The sequence below is a fragment of the Pristiophorus japonicus genome, unplaced genomic scaffold (genome assembly GCF_044704955.1).
Source record: "Pristiophorus japonicus isolate sPriJap1 unplaced genomic scaffold, sPriJap1.hap1 HAP1_SCAFFOLD_82, whole genome shotgun sequence".
In the NCBI taxonomy this organism is placed as follows: Eukaryota; Metazoa; Chordata; class Chondrichthyes; family Pristiophoridae; genus Pristiophorus; species Pristiophorus japonicus.
In genome coordinates this window covers 573135-586727 of record NW_027254740.1, presented here as the reverse complement: position 1 = coordinate 586727, position 13593 = coordinate 573135, and the positions used below count along the sequence as shown (strand labels likewise).

The 13593-nt window shown below is 43.6% G+C and overlaps 1 non-coding gene across 1 annotated transcript; it reads left to right on the top strand.

Annotated features, from left to right (window-relative positions):
* The first annotated feature begins 13210 nt into the window (after positions 1-13210).
* trnai-uau (transfer RNA isoleucine (anticodon UAU)) lies at positions 13211-13304 on the top strand. The gene is made up of 2 exons: positions 13211-13248; positions 13269-13304. It is a non-coding gene; the product is annotated as a tRNA-Ile (tRNA).
* Positions 13305-13593: the final 289 nt, after the last annotated feature.

Below are 13593 nucleotides of genomic sequence, written 5' to 3'. Positions count from 1 at the left end.
GCGCCTTCGTTGACGCAACATTTGTTGTTTTTGACATTGAGAGGAAATTTGGGACAAGGTTTTTTCAAGGAATGGATGTAACATCGTGGTTACAATTGAAGTCAGTCGATTTGTCCATTAGGCCATTGGCACACATTTGTTGTTTCTCATATTGAGAGCAAATTTGGCATAAGGGTTATTGCAAGGAGTGGATGTAGTAAAACATGAGCATATTTCGAGTAATGAATAGATGCGCTGCGATATGGATGCGCACGGGCACAGGAAATGTCAATGTAGTTTGAAACACAACAGTTTAACAATTCGGTCATCGCAGCTGAAATCACACTTCTTTTAAAACTATACAGCATGATCCGAATTATGATAAAATACATATAAAAGGGCAAATCAATGAGACATTAGATCATCAAAGAGCAGCATCCTTGTCAGTAAAAGGTGCATTTTGCAATGAGGTTAAATGTGATTGACAAAAAAATCAGAGGGGTCAATTGTTTAACACAATAACGACGAGGGTGGAAGCATACTGGATTAGCAGTCCATCGATGAACCTCTCCGCCACCTCGTCTCCTACTTACAGCAATGTCAGACATCCATCCCCTACTATTTGCATCCAAACAGAAATAATGTGCAAGAAAGTCTACTTCACCGCCTGTTCTGCCATTGCAAACAGATCGGCAGTGAAGAAAATGTGCCATTAGCTTCTTAAATCAAACAGCCTTCCTTTACTTCAGGTGAGTGACTGTACGAGATGGATGGTTTTGAGGCAGAATCAAAATTTCACGCGACGAGTAAGTTGACCGAGGCAAGACTCGAAACTGCAATCTTCTGAAATCATTGCGGTTACAATCGAAGTCAGAGGCCTTATCCATTCGGGAAAGCGGCCGCTGCTGTTAACGCAACATTTGTTGTTTATTATATTGAGAGCAAATTTGGGACAAGGGTTATATCAAGGAATGGATTTAGAAAAACATGATCATATTTCGAGTAATGAATAGATGCGCTGCGATATGGATGCGGACGGGCACAGGCATCGTCAATGTAGCTTGAAACACAACAGTTTCACAATTCGGTCATCGCAGCTGAAATCACACTTCTTTTAAAACTATACAGAATGATCCGGCATTCTGAGAAAAAACGTCTTAAAAGGGCAATTTATGAACCGGAACTGACAACCGCCCCGTTTAAACAGACAACGAATGATCCGGGACTGCAAGTACATCCCTCTTTCAGATGTAGAATGACGCTTGACTGACAGCAGTTCCCTTTTAAAAGAATAAAGTGGGATTTCTATCATTCCTGAAGGCAATTGTTCTGTGCGTGAGTGAGCGTGGGGCTCAGGAGCACGCCTGGTTGGGACAGTAGTTGAAGCCACAGATGATAGACAGGCAGGAAGGAGGGAGGGAAATAAAACCAACGCAGACAAAAAGCCAATTTTCACGTTTTCACTTTCAGTCGGGTAATCATTCCGATGTTTTGGGGAAAAGTTAAAGATTACTGATTTTTTTCAACAAAAACAGCACCTGGAGAATATAGGCAACGAGAAACGACAAAAGGGAGCTTCTGTGATACAGTGGATCGCAGGAGTGATTAAATAATAAATGGCACAACGGGAAACAGCAAAGTGGGTGGTTATCGGGGAATAAGGTAACAAAGGATCGTCCAGGAACGGTGTTAGTGGGAACAGCAGAACCATTATCAGACAATGGGAGCGGTCCTTATGATCCGACATGTTCCAGCTAATGTTGAGGCTAGAAGTCTATAAAATGCCTAAAATATAGGGAGTAAACTCCTTTTAATCAGACCAGGCAGCTTGGCCTCCCCAGATTGATTTCCTGTACGTTTGGAATTCAGCAGCCAAGGGACTAAATCCAAAGCCAGCTTCTCACATCTTTTCAGCGCTAGAGAAACAGGACGCACTCATATTCAGGGCAGAGTATGTTTCACCTTGAAGTTAAGATTGACGCTGAATGTATGCTTATCCCTGTGGAGGGGAGCTCATGCGTGCAGAAAGGAAGATCTACTGATCAAGTATTGGCCTTAATGAAACACGGGTTTAGATTGTCCAATGAGACACAGAGCCGAGTATATCTGAGATACTTTAATTTTACTCAGTGAGTAAAATTCACTTTGCTCCTGGGAATCTCTGGGATTGGGACGCCGTGGGAACAGCTGCGCGAAATCACACGTTTTCATTCGAAATATTTCTGTTTTCGTACATGTCGACCGGCTGTGAGAAGCGGATCTTTGACTAAAAGATGGCAGAGTTTGTCCGGGATTTGAATCTGTGACCTCTTGCATTTCAATTATGAAAAATCCCGAAGCAAGAATCCTCAACCGAGACCAACGAGCCACGTAGGTCTTAACCTCTGACGGTAGTTCACTATTCGGCCCAAGCTGATGTGCTGTCTCTCAGAGAACTATCTAATTAGTCCCCATGACCATAGCCCTGCTTATGTTATCCCTTTGATCAATATACTATTAATTTGAAACATTACATGACCAAAGTGCAGCATCCTTGTCACTAAATGTTGAATTTAGTCATGAGATTAAATATGATTGAAAAAATAACCGAAGGGGTTAATTGCTTTACCTCATTACGACGAGGATGTGATTCGAACCCACGCATGCACAACACACTGGATCAACAGATCATCGCCTGAAGTTCTCGGCCATCTCGTCTCCTATTACTAGCTACATCAGCAATTGATTTTGCTGTTTGTTGCATCCAAACAGAAACAATGTTGAAGAAAGTCGACTTCACTGCTTGTTCTGCCCGTGCAACCAGATCGACAGTGAAAATGTGCCATTAGCTTCTTGAAGCATGCAGTCTTTCTTTTCTTCAGGTGAGTGATTGTACGAGATGGCTGGTTTTGCGGCAGAACGACAACAAAGAATATCACATTGCACACAGTGAGTTAATTTACGGCGGCAAGACACGAACCTGCAAATTTCTGATAATATTGCGGTTACAATCGAAGTCAGACGCCTTAACCATTACGCAACGCGGCTGCTGCCAGAAGGAAAAAAATTGTTGTTGTTTATATTAGGAGCAATTTCGGGGCAAAAGCTATGCCAAGGAGTGGGTTTTGGAAAAGATGATCATATTTCAAGTAAATGAACAGATGCGCTGCGATCTGGGTGCGCACCTTAGCTGGGCTTGAAACTTGGAACACAAAGCTTAATAATTCGGTCATCACAGCTGAAATCACACTCCTTTTCAAAATATACATGGTGATCCGGGACGATGAGAAAATCTGTCTTAAAGGGAAAGGTTATGAACCGGAACTGACAATCATCCCTTTTAAACAGACACAGAATAATCAGGGACTGCAAGCACATCCCTTTTTACACAGACGCAGAATGACGCTTGACTGACAGCAGTTCCCTTTTAAAAGAATAAAGTGAGATTTCTATCATCCCTGAAGGCAATTGTGCACTGAGTGAGCGTGGGGCTCAGGACCACGCGGGACTGGAACGGTGATTGAAGCCCCAGGTGATCGACAGGCAGGAAGGAGGGAGGGAAGTAAAATCAATCCAGACAAAAAGCCAATTTCATAAAATTTATATACTTAATTTTGTAAGGAATGTATACATGTGAAATGTATTAAACAAAAATTGAATTTGATTTGTTTTCATTAAATATATCATCAATTAATAATGTATTTCTTTTTTGATTGAACGATGGAGATAAGGGTGTGCATGCAGTAAATAACAACAGACACAGTCAGCCCATGGTGGTAGACAAGCCACGAGGGAAGATGTGGGATGTAATGGTGATCTTTTAAAGTGACGTGTGTCTGTCTGCTGTTTTTCAGATATGCAATGTCAGGATCCGACAGCAGCTGCTTGTGCTGTGAAAGTGGACAAAAGCAATAGAGCCCAGTGCAGGCAGATCAGTAAAAGCACATTTTTTGTGAAAGTTAAAAAGCGGGGAGGTATACATTGGACATAAGTATACACTCACACACACACACACACACACACACACACACACGTATATACTTATAAATATATATATAAATATATATATATATATATATATATATATAAACAAAGTCAGTCAGTCATGTCTTGACTTGTCTTGTCCTGTTTTGATTTGACTTGAATTTGAAAATAAGGTGGATGAACTCATCATGTCACAAAGCCCACACGCAAATCCTGGCTGGAATCCGTATGTTTCTAACTTGTGTTTTTTGCATTTTTTCAGATGTGGAATGGGAAAATCCTTCAGCAGATTCTTCTCCTGTACGATATTCCGCGAAGGAGTGTTCAAGCTAATCGGCATGGCTTCAAATTCCATGTAATGCCTTTTTTCACACATGTTATGAAATGCCAAGCACGATCGCACAACGCGTTTGCACTCTCTCCCTCTCTCTCTTACACAAACTCACAAACAAACTTAAATTCCTACACCCTCCAAAGACAGTTTTTGAATTTTGAAATTTGAAATCTGGAATAGACAGCACATCCCATTTAAACAGGCACAGAATGATCCGGGACTGATAGCATATCCCTTTTAAACAGACACATACATTTGCGGGACTGAATGCAAATCCCTGTGAAGCAGATATAGAATGTGCTTGAACTGAGAGATCTTTTATTTTAAACCGACCCAGAATGACCCGGGACTGAAAGCAAATCCTTTGAAAACAGACACAGATTGAGTCTGGACTGACAGCAAATCGGTTTAGACAGACACAAACTGATCTGTGACCTCTCGCATTTCCACTGTGAAAATCACAAAGAGAGATTCATATCCCTCGACCAAGGAGCAGCCGACATTAAAGTGCGTAACCCTTTCTATTTTAAAGCGGCATATTCTGACGGTAGTGAAGAAAGCTATTCGGCCCAACGTGGCTGTGCTGTGTCTCTGAGAGAGCGATCAGATTAGTTCCCCTCTCCATAGTCCTGCGAATAAGAATGTAAGAATGTAAATTTTACCTTTGATGAATATATTGGGCCTGAAGTCATTGTGCTGGGCTTCCCCCAGACGCTCGGCTGCAAATAGTGACAAAGTTCCACACCTACCTTTTGCTCCTGCACACTCCGCACCTGAGGCCTTCTCTTCGCGCGCTTCGCAGCGCATTCACGTCTTGCAGCTGCGGAGGGAGAAGTTGGATTCACCTGGCTCTGGATAGCCAATGAAGGTCATAATAGCATCTCCGTTAGTAGGGATTCTCAGTATTATGAATGAAAACGCCCCCATCACCCAAACACACATAAAATGTAAAAAAAAATAGTCACGTATTTAATATTAATTTAAATTAAAGTTAACAAATTTATAGAAAAAAATATATTGTTCGGATTTTTTTTAAAGTTTGATATTTAGGGTTTAAAATAAACCTTCCTTAATGGATAGAGTTTTTAAACATAAAAATGTTATTACATTTTATTTCTATATGTTTTTTTTAATATTTTTTACATGTTTTAAAACTCTTACGCTGAAAAAAGTAGGCTATGCACCTGCTTTTCCCAGGCCCAAGCAATTTAAGGACATTAGCTGGGCAATTGATGGACGAATGGCGCATAATCACGCGAATGTCCTTCTTCTGAAGAAGCGTTGGGTCTGTCAAGCAAGAATTTGACATTGGAAAACCTGGTTTTCAGTGCATGCGCCTCGCACCCCAAAAAAGGGCTTTTGTGGATCATTGCCGCTTGCGTACGTACTCCGTACAGACCCAGTGAGGCCGTAATTACAGGCCCTATATTCATTTGAGACATGACATGACCAAAGTACAGCATCCTTGAAAGTAAAAGGCAAATTTGGCCATGAGGTTTTATGTGATTGACAAAACAACAAGTGGCTTCAAACGTTTTACACAATAAGGACGATTATGGGATTCGGAGCCACGCATGCAGATCACAATGGATTAGTAGTTATTCGCGTTAAACTCTGGGCCAGCTCCTCTCCCGTTTGAAACAACGCTAGGCATTCAATTGCCTGCTTTTTGCATCCAAACAGAAATATTCTGCAAGAATGTCCAATTCACCGCTTGTCCTGCCTATGCAAGCAGATCGACAATGTTAAAAATGTGCCATCAGCTTATTTAAGCAAACTGCTTTCATTACTTCAGGTGGTGTACACACGTGGAATTAAATGCACCAGATACAGCAGAAGTAGGAGTTTCTGAAACAGCGGAGTTAGGATATTCATAAAAAGAATGAATTGGGATGGGGCAGCAGAAACAGGGGAACTAGGAGCTGCAGAAACAGGGGAATTAGGAGCTCCGGAAACAAGGAAATTAGGAGCTCCAGAAACATCAGCATTGGTTGATCTCCAGAAACAACGGAATGAGGGTGCCCTAGAATGACAGGAAATAGGATCAAGAAACATTTGAATTAGGATCTACAGAAATAGGAATAATTAGGAACAACAGAAAAAGTGGAATTCGGACCTCCAAGGTCGGGGGAATTAGGAGACCGTAACAGAAACCTGAAAATTAGTAGAGAGCTCCATAAACAGAGAAATTACGATACAGCTACAGTTACAATGAAATTCTTAGATCCAAATACTGGGAAGTTAGGAGAGGGCATCATAATCACGGAAAGTAGGAGCGCCATAAATAGGGTAATTAAGAATAGGAAAATTAAGAGCTCCAGCACTTTACCTTATAAAGCAGGGGAATTAGGAGCAGCAGAAAAGGAGAGTTAGCAGTTGAAGAAAGAGTTGAATTAGGATCACCTGATACAGGGGAATTATGAGCTCCAGTAACAGGGGCATTATTTACTACAAAACATGGGACAAAGATACTACTGAAACATTAGAGCAAGGAGCTACAGAAACAGTGTAATTTGAGCGCCAGAAAGAGGATAATCTAGATTTCCTGACACAGGGAAATGAGGAGCACCTGAAACTGGAGAATTAGAAGCTGCTGAAATAGAGAAATGAGGTGTGCAAGAAAATGGAGAATTCAGAGCTCCAGAAACATAGGGATAAGGAGCTCCTGAAACAGAGGGATAAGGAGCTCCAGAAACAGCTGAATTAGGAGTTCCTGAATCAGAGGGATAAGGAGCTCCAGAAACAGGAATTTGGAGCTCCTGAAACAGAGGGATGAGTAGCTCCTGAAACAGAGGAATTAGGAGCTATTGAAACATGAGGAATTCACTGCTCCGGGTACATGGAAATAAGGAGTTTCAGAAACAGGGGCATTTTGTGTTCAAAAGACAGGGAAATTATGACCACCAAAAACAGGGGGATTTGGAGAGATTTCAGTACTTGCACCGCTAAATATCATTCTCAGGCACAGTTTCTCAGTATAATATACTCTGATCCATCTTTCTTTGGTTCAATATCAAATAATTTACACTTCGTCACTGGGACCTATATCTGCATAGTTATTTTCACAAGCACTTAATAAGCGTCTCTTTGCAACATTATGTTCCACGACACTATTTACAGTGCCAGTTACATTTTTATTCACTAAAATTGGACGAGACCGGGACTGAAAAGAGTCTCCCCGTTTGTTTTTCTTTCTCTTTCTCCTCATGTCTGTCTTTCTTTCTGTCTCCCCATCTGTTTCCAAAACTCTCTTGCCCAACCTATCACTCCGCGGTCTTTCTCGCCACTTGTCTAACCCCCGTCTGTCTTTCTCTGTGCCCCTCCCGCCTTTCTCTCCGTCTGACTCCCACTGTCTTTTACTTTCCTCTGCTGTTATCTCTATTCTGTTTCCCCATCTGTGCCCATCAGTCTCTCCCCCTCCATCCCTCTGTCTCTGTCTCTCGAGTCTGTCCCTTGCACTTCTCGGTCCGTCTGGCCCCGCAGTCTGTCAACCTATCTCTCTCACTGTCTGTCTCTGTCGTTACCTCCCTGTCTCCCTCCTGTTTAACTCCCCCGTTTGTCACCCTCTCTGTCTCCCCAGTCTGGCCCTCTCTCTCCCTAACTTCTCTGTGTCTGTCTGATTCGTCTGTTCTATTTCTGTCTTCCTCGTTTCCATCAGGTGTATCTCTCTCCCCTTCTACATCCTCCCGTCTGTCTACCACCATCAGCCTCACACACTCTGTCTCCTTCTTTTACATTTCCAGTCGGTTATCTCCACCACACGGTCTGTCGCTCTCTCTCTATCACCTCCTGTAGGTCACTCTCTCCCTCTGCCCCCACCCCCCGCCACCCCCACCGCCCCTCTCTATCTCCTTCCTTTCTCTCACCTGTCTTTCTATCGCTCTCTCTGCCGCCCCTCTGGCTCACCAGTTTTCCTGTTCCCGTCGAGCACCGTCTCAGCTTTTGTCTTTGTAATATATCATCTATCTACCGCAGCCTGTCGCAATGCACCATTCTTCCAGTCAATCTCTATCACACCACATCCAATTTGTTGCTGCCTCTCTCTTTCTCTCGCTCCCCAAGCTCTTTTTCTTTGTCTACCACGTTTTCTCCCTGTTTTTCCGGGTCTGTTTTCTGCCCATTTCTCTCCTGCGTCTGTCCCACTCTAACCCTCCGCACGTGTATTCACTTCTGTCTATCCACAGCTGTATCCCCATCTTTCATTCTCGCTGTCACCCCCAAATGTTTATCTCTCTTTACTTCGCCGATCTGTCTATCTGACTCCGCCTTCTGATTCTCTCCCTCTTTCTCTCCATGTCTGCCTCCCTGCTGTCGCTTCATCTCTCTCACTCTGTTTGACCAATCGATTACCCCGCCGTCTGCCTCTGTCTCTATTTCACTCTCTGTCGGCCTCTTTCCCTATCTCCCATGTTTTTTAAAAAATTAATTCAGAAATGTGGGCGTAGCTACCAAGGCCTTCCTTCCTTTATTGCCCTTCTGAAACTGCCCCGGAGAAGGTGGTGCGGAGCTGAGTATTTGTAACCGCTGCAGTCCGTGTGGTGAAGAGACTCCCGCAGTGCCGACTTTGTCGCTGCAGTTTGCTTCAACTGAGTGTCTCGCTGGGCCATTGTAGAGGGCATTGAAGTGTCAACCACATTGCTCTGCGTCTGGAATCACGTATAGCCCAGACCAGGAAAGGACGGCATATTTCATCCCCGAAAGGACATTAGTGAACCAGATGGATTATTATGACAATCCAGTATTGTCATGATCATTTCCGATACTAGCTCTTTAAATCCAGATTCATGTAATTAACTCAATTTAAATTCTTCAGCTGCCGTGGCAGGATTTGAACTTACATCTCGGCGATCTTTAGACCAGGTCTCTAGATTAGTAGTTCAGTAACATTCCCACTCTGCTCCGTATGGTTTCTCTCTCGCTCTCTCTCGGTGTTTTCCCGGTCTGTCTCCTCCTTCTTGGTTGGCATGCAGGTACAGCAGGCGGTTAAGAAAGCAAATGGCATGTTGGCCTTCATAGCGAGGGGATTTGAGTACAGGGGCAGGGAGGTGTTGCTACAGTTGTACAGGGCCTTGGTGAGGCCACACCTGGAGTATTGTGTACAGTTTTGGTCTCCTAACTTGAGGAAGGACATACTTGCTGTTGAGGGAGTGCAGCGAAGATTCACCAGACTGATTCCCGGGATGGTGGGACTGACCTATCAAGAAAGACTGAATCAACTGGGCTTGTATTCACTGGAGTTCAGAAGAGTGAGAGGGGACCTCATAGAAACGTTTAAAATTCTGACGGGTTTGGACAGGTTGGATGCAGGAAGAATGTTCCCAATGTTGGGGAAGTCCAGAACCAGGGGTCACAGTCTAAGGATAAGGGGTAAGCCATTTAGGACCGAGATAAGGAGAAACTTCTTCACCCAGAGAGTGGTGAACCTGTGGAATTCTCTACCACAGGAAGTAGTTGAGGCCAATTCACTAAATATATTCAAAAGGGAGTTAGATGAAGTCCTTAGTACTCGGGGGATCAAGGGGTATGGCGTGAAAGCAGGAAGTGGGTACTGAAGTTTCATGTTCAGCCATGAACTCGTTGAATGGCGGTGCAGGCTAGAAGGGCTGAATGGCCTGCTCCTGCACCTATTTTCTATGTTTCTATGTTTCTATGTTTCTTTCTCCCCCACCTGCCTCTCTCTGTCTTGCCATCTGTATTTTTCCACCGCCTGTTTCCATCACTCTATCTCTCTCCCCACCCTCCTACCCGTGTCTGTCTCTCGGTCTGATCCGCCGTATATCTCTCTCATTCTGCCTCCTCGTATGTCTTTCTGGTCCTGTCTCTCCTGTATGCCTCTCTCTCTGTCTATATCTCCTCATCTGACTGCCGTTGCTGTCTGCCCCATCAGTATCTCTCGCCGTTTCGCCCTGTTTGCCCCGATTGTTTCACCACACTCTCTATTTATCTGTCTCTTACACGTTTGTCTCACCCCCTCTCTCTCACTCTCACTGCCTCACCCCGCCTTTTGTCTCTCTCTCTTTATCTCTATCTCAGCCCAGTGTGTTATCTTTCTGGCTAACCCCCGTCTGCCTCCCCTGTCTGTCAATTACTGTCCCCTTCCACCATTCAACCTTGTCTTCCCCTGTCTGTCGCTCTCTATCTGCCCTCCTTCAGTCTTCCCTTTCTGCCTCCCCTGTCTGTCACGCACTTCCCCCTTCCATCATTCTCCGCCGTCTCCCTCCTCCCTTCTGACTTCCACGTCTCCCTCTCTCTTTGTCACCCATCATATCGCTCACCCACCCAGTTTGTCTCCATCCGTTTCTCACCCTGTCAGTCGGTTTTGCCGCCCCTCCCCCCTCAGTATTGTCGCATTCTATAACCCCCACCATAATTAACTCAATCTGTCTCCCCTCCCCCTAGTCTGTCGCTCTCTCTCTCTCTCTCTTTCAAAATCTGTTTGTCTCGCTTTCTGTCTCTCCGGACTGTCTCCTCTCAATCACAACCCCCTGTCTGTCTCTCTCTTTCTGTGACATGCACGTAACTGTCTTCCCCTGCCTATCTATCTCTCTGTCACCCTTACGAGGCGTAAGATTTTGAAGGAGATCTTCTAGGCAAGAGTTGTGAAAATAGCGCAAATTTCCGACCGCAATGACCCTTCTCTCGGGGATGCTTTGGATCTGTCAAAAGCCATTTGGCTGTCCCAGTGCCAGTTTTCGGCGCTCGCACATCGCGCTCTGACAAGTGCACTTGAGGGGCTTCGACGGGTGCGTGCTGACATCATACTTGCCCTTAGAGACCGCAATTGTTGGAAGTTTGGCAGGCTCTCTGTTGCCATGTATTTCCCTCAGTCTGAAACAGAACGTGACAAGTTGTCAATGGCGATAGCAATAATTATTCATCTTTCACAGAATGTTATGTAATTAATTTAATAAGCTTCATTTTAATTTAATAAATCCCGGAATATGCATCGAACCTGTGCCGACGAGGAGAGAGCGCTGCATCCTTACCACTAGGTGGCGGTCACAGGAGTGAGTAAACGTTGATGTCGAGAACTCGTGAACCAGTCAGACGGCCTCTGTGAGAATATTTAAAGGGAGAATGTTCAAAGTAAACTAGTCGCAACAGCAATGAATTGCAATTAAAAAAAACAGCCAAAACCTGTGTTTTTCCCCGGCAGACATGGCGGAAATTAAACGGTGGAAGTTAACCGTTTTGAAGATTGAATGTCTTTTGGAACTGGCTCGTTTTATTAATTGTAAAACATATGATTTATCTTAAAGACTTGGATATTTCATTGCAGTCCTCTGCTATTGCGACTTTACCAGAACAACAACAACAATTTAGCTCCCAGATTAATGCGTGGTAGCCGGATTGGTTTCAATACCCACAAACTGGCGCTTGGGGATTACAATATCGGAACGTATCTGGATTCCATTGTTGACGCTTCACGTCAATGACATTTAATCACAACTCCGTCATCAGAAATATTTCCAGAGATGCTGCCTGACTGGCTGAGTATATCCAACATTTCCTGATTTCATTTCAGGCTTACAGGATTCGCAGTACTTTGCTTTTGAAACTAAAAAGTAAGATAAGATGACGTCATTGGCGATTCGAAAGTCAGTACCTTTCTGCAACGACAAACGTGAGTCATGCATGGTGTGTATCCTCCCTTCTGCCAGGTAAAGAACATCACTGAGTGGTTGCAGAACATTTTGAGGGGCGAAGGGGAGCAGCATAAGCCGTGATCTATGTGCTAACCAATGACATAAGGAAACAAGGGGATGAGTTCCTTCAATCAGAGTTTCAGGTCCAATTGAGGAAATTAACGAGCAGGACCACAAAGGTATTCTATGGATTATTCCCAGTGCCCCGCGCTATTGAGTTTAGAAATAGCAACGTATGTCTGGATAAATGGTGCACGAGTTTGGGCTACAGAATCCGGGGCATTGGGACCAGTTCTGGCGCAGGAGGGACCTGTTACAGTAGATCGGGTAGTACATCAATAGAGCTTGGACCAATGTCCTCGCGGGAAGTTTAACAACTGGGGCGGGTGAGCCGTTGAACTAATTTGGCAGTGGATTTGTGTACCAGGATGAAACATCTGTAGATGTTGTAATTATGCCTTTATACACAAGTCCAGACGATTATTATATATCAACTACAGCAGTGAACGTGGCCTCAGACAGCGCATTTCAGCCCATCCTTGGGAAAAGATATATCACGGCACAGCCAAACCTTCTCCGACACCGAGCACAAGCAGAGGAAATACAGGCACAGCAAAATTTGGTGAGGACCGTAGAGAGTAAAATGTTCTTTGATCAGTGATAGCTCTAAATATATGTTGGTGTCTCTGTGTTAAGTTGCAATATGTTCTGTGGGATATAAATATATTTTGTATATCTGTGTTCGTGTTTATGTATTTGAATGCAACAAAGTTATTTATAATAGTATTGTGGAGCATCTATGTTTGTTATAAATGTATTTTCTGTGTATACCTTTGTATCTATGCTAATTATAAACACCTCGCAAATAAACGTAAATACGATTATAAGCACAGAGATACTTAGAGATAAATTCATAACGGAAACAGACATAAAAACAAATAGATTTATAATAACACATATATGAACACATATAATTTGATTATCAATGTTCCACACTATTTAATTTACAACTCACAGATAGATGCACAAATATATTTATAAAGTTCCCGCACAGACATCCAAATTCATTACAAATAACAAAACATTGCACAAATAATAAAACACATCTATGGTGAAAATCTATGGAGTCTCAATAACTGAAGGCTTTTTGCAGAGAGCCGGCATCGACACGATGGGATGAAAAGCTTCCTTCTGTGTTGAATGATTCGATGAATCATTGTCTTCTTTCTTGTTAGACAGGTGGAAGAGGCAGCTGTGTGATGGGAGCACAAAGATCACAGGACATGCAGCTCTAGTGGCGCAATTGGTTAGCGCGGGGTACTTATGTGACAGTACAGGCTTGGGAAATGCCGAGGTTGTGAGTTCGAGCCTCACCTGGAGCAGCTGATGTTTTTGCATGTGATATTTGCACTTTTCAGAGTCTGAGGCCGTTTTCTGTTCATCCATCTCTCTTGTCGATTCCGCCATTTACCACGGTGCTGTCTGTCTCTCTCGCTGCGGTTATTCCTGTGTCAATCTGTGGGTTATTTCTGATTGAATACACGTGCCTGTTCCCCACATGAAATAAATGAGGGGATCAAACAATTCCTCATCTGGCACTAGGGCGCGAATGAACCAAAATTTATAAGACGATATAATTTATTGTAAATATAACATTCCCTCTTGAGTGAT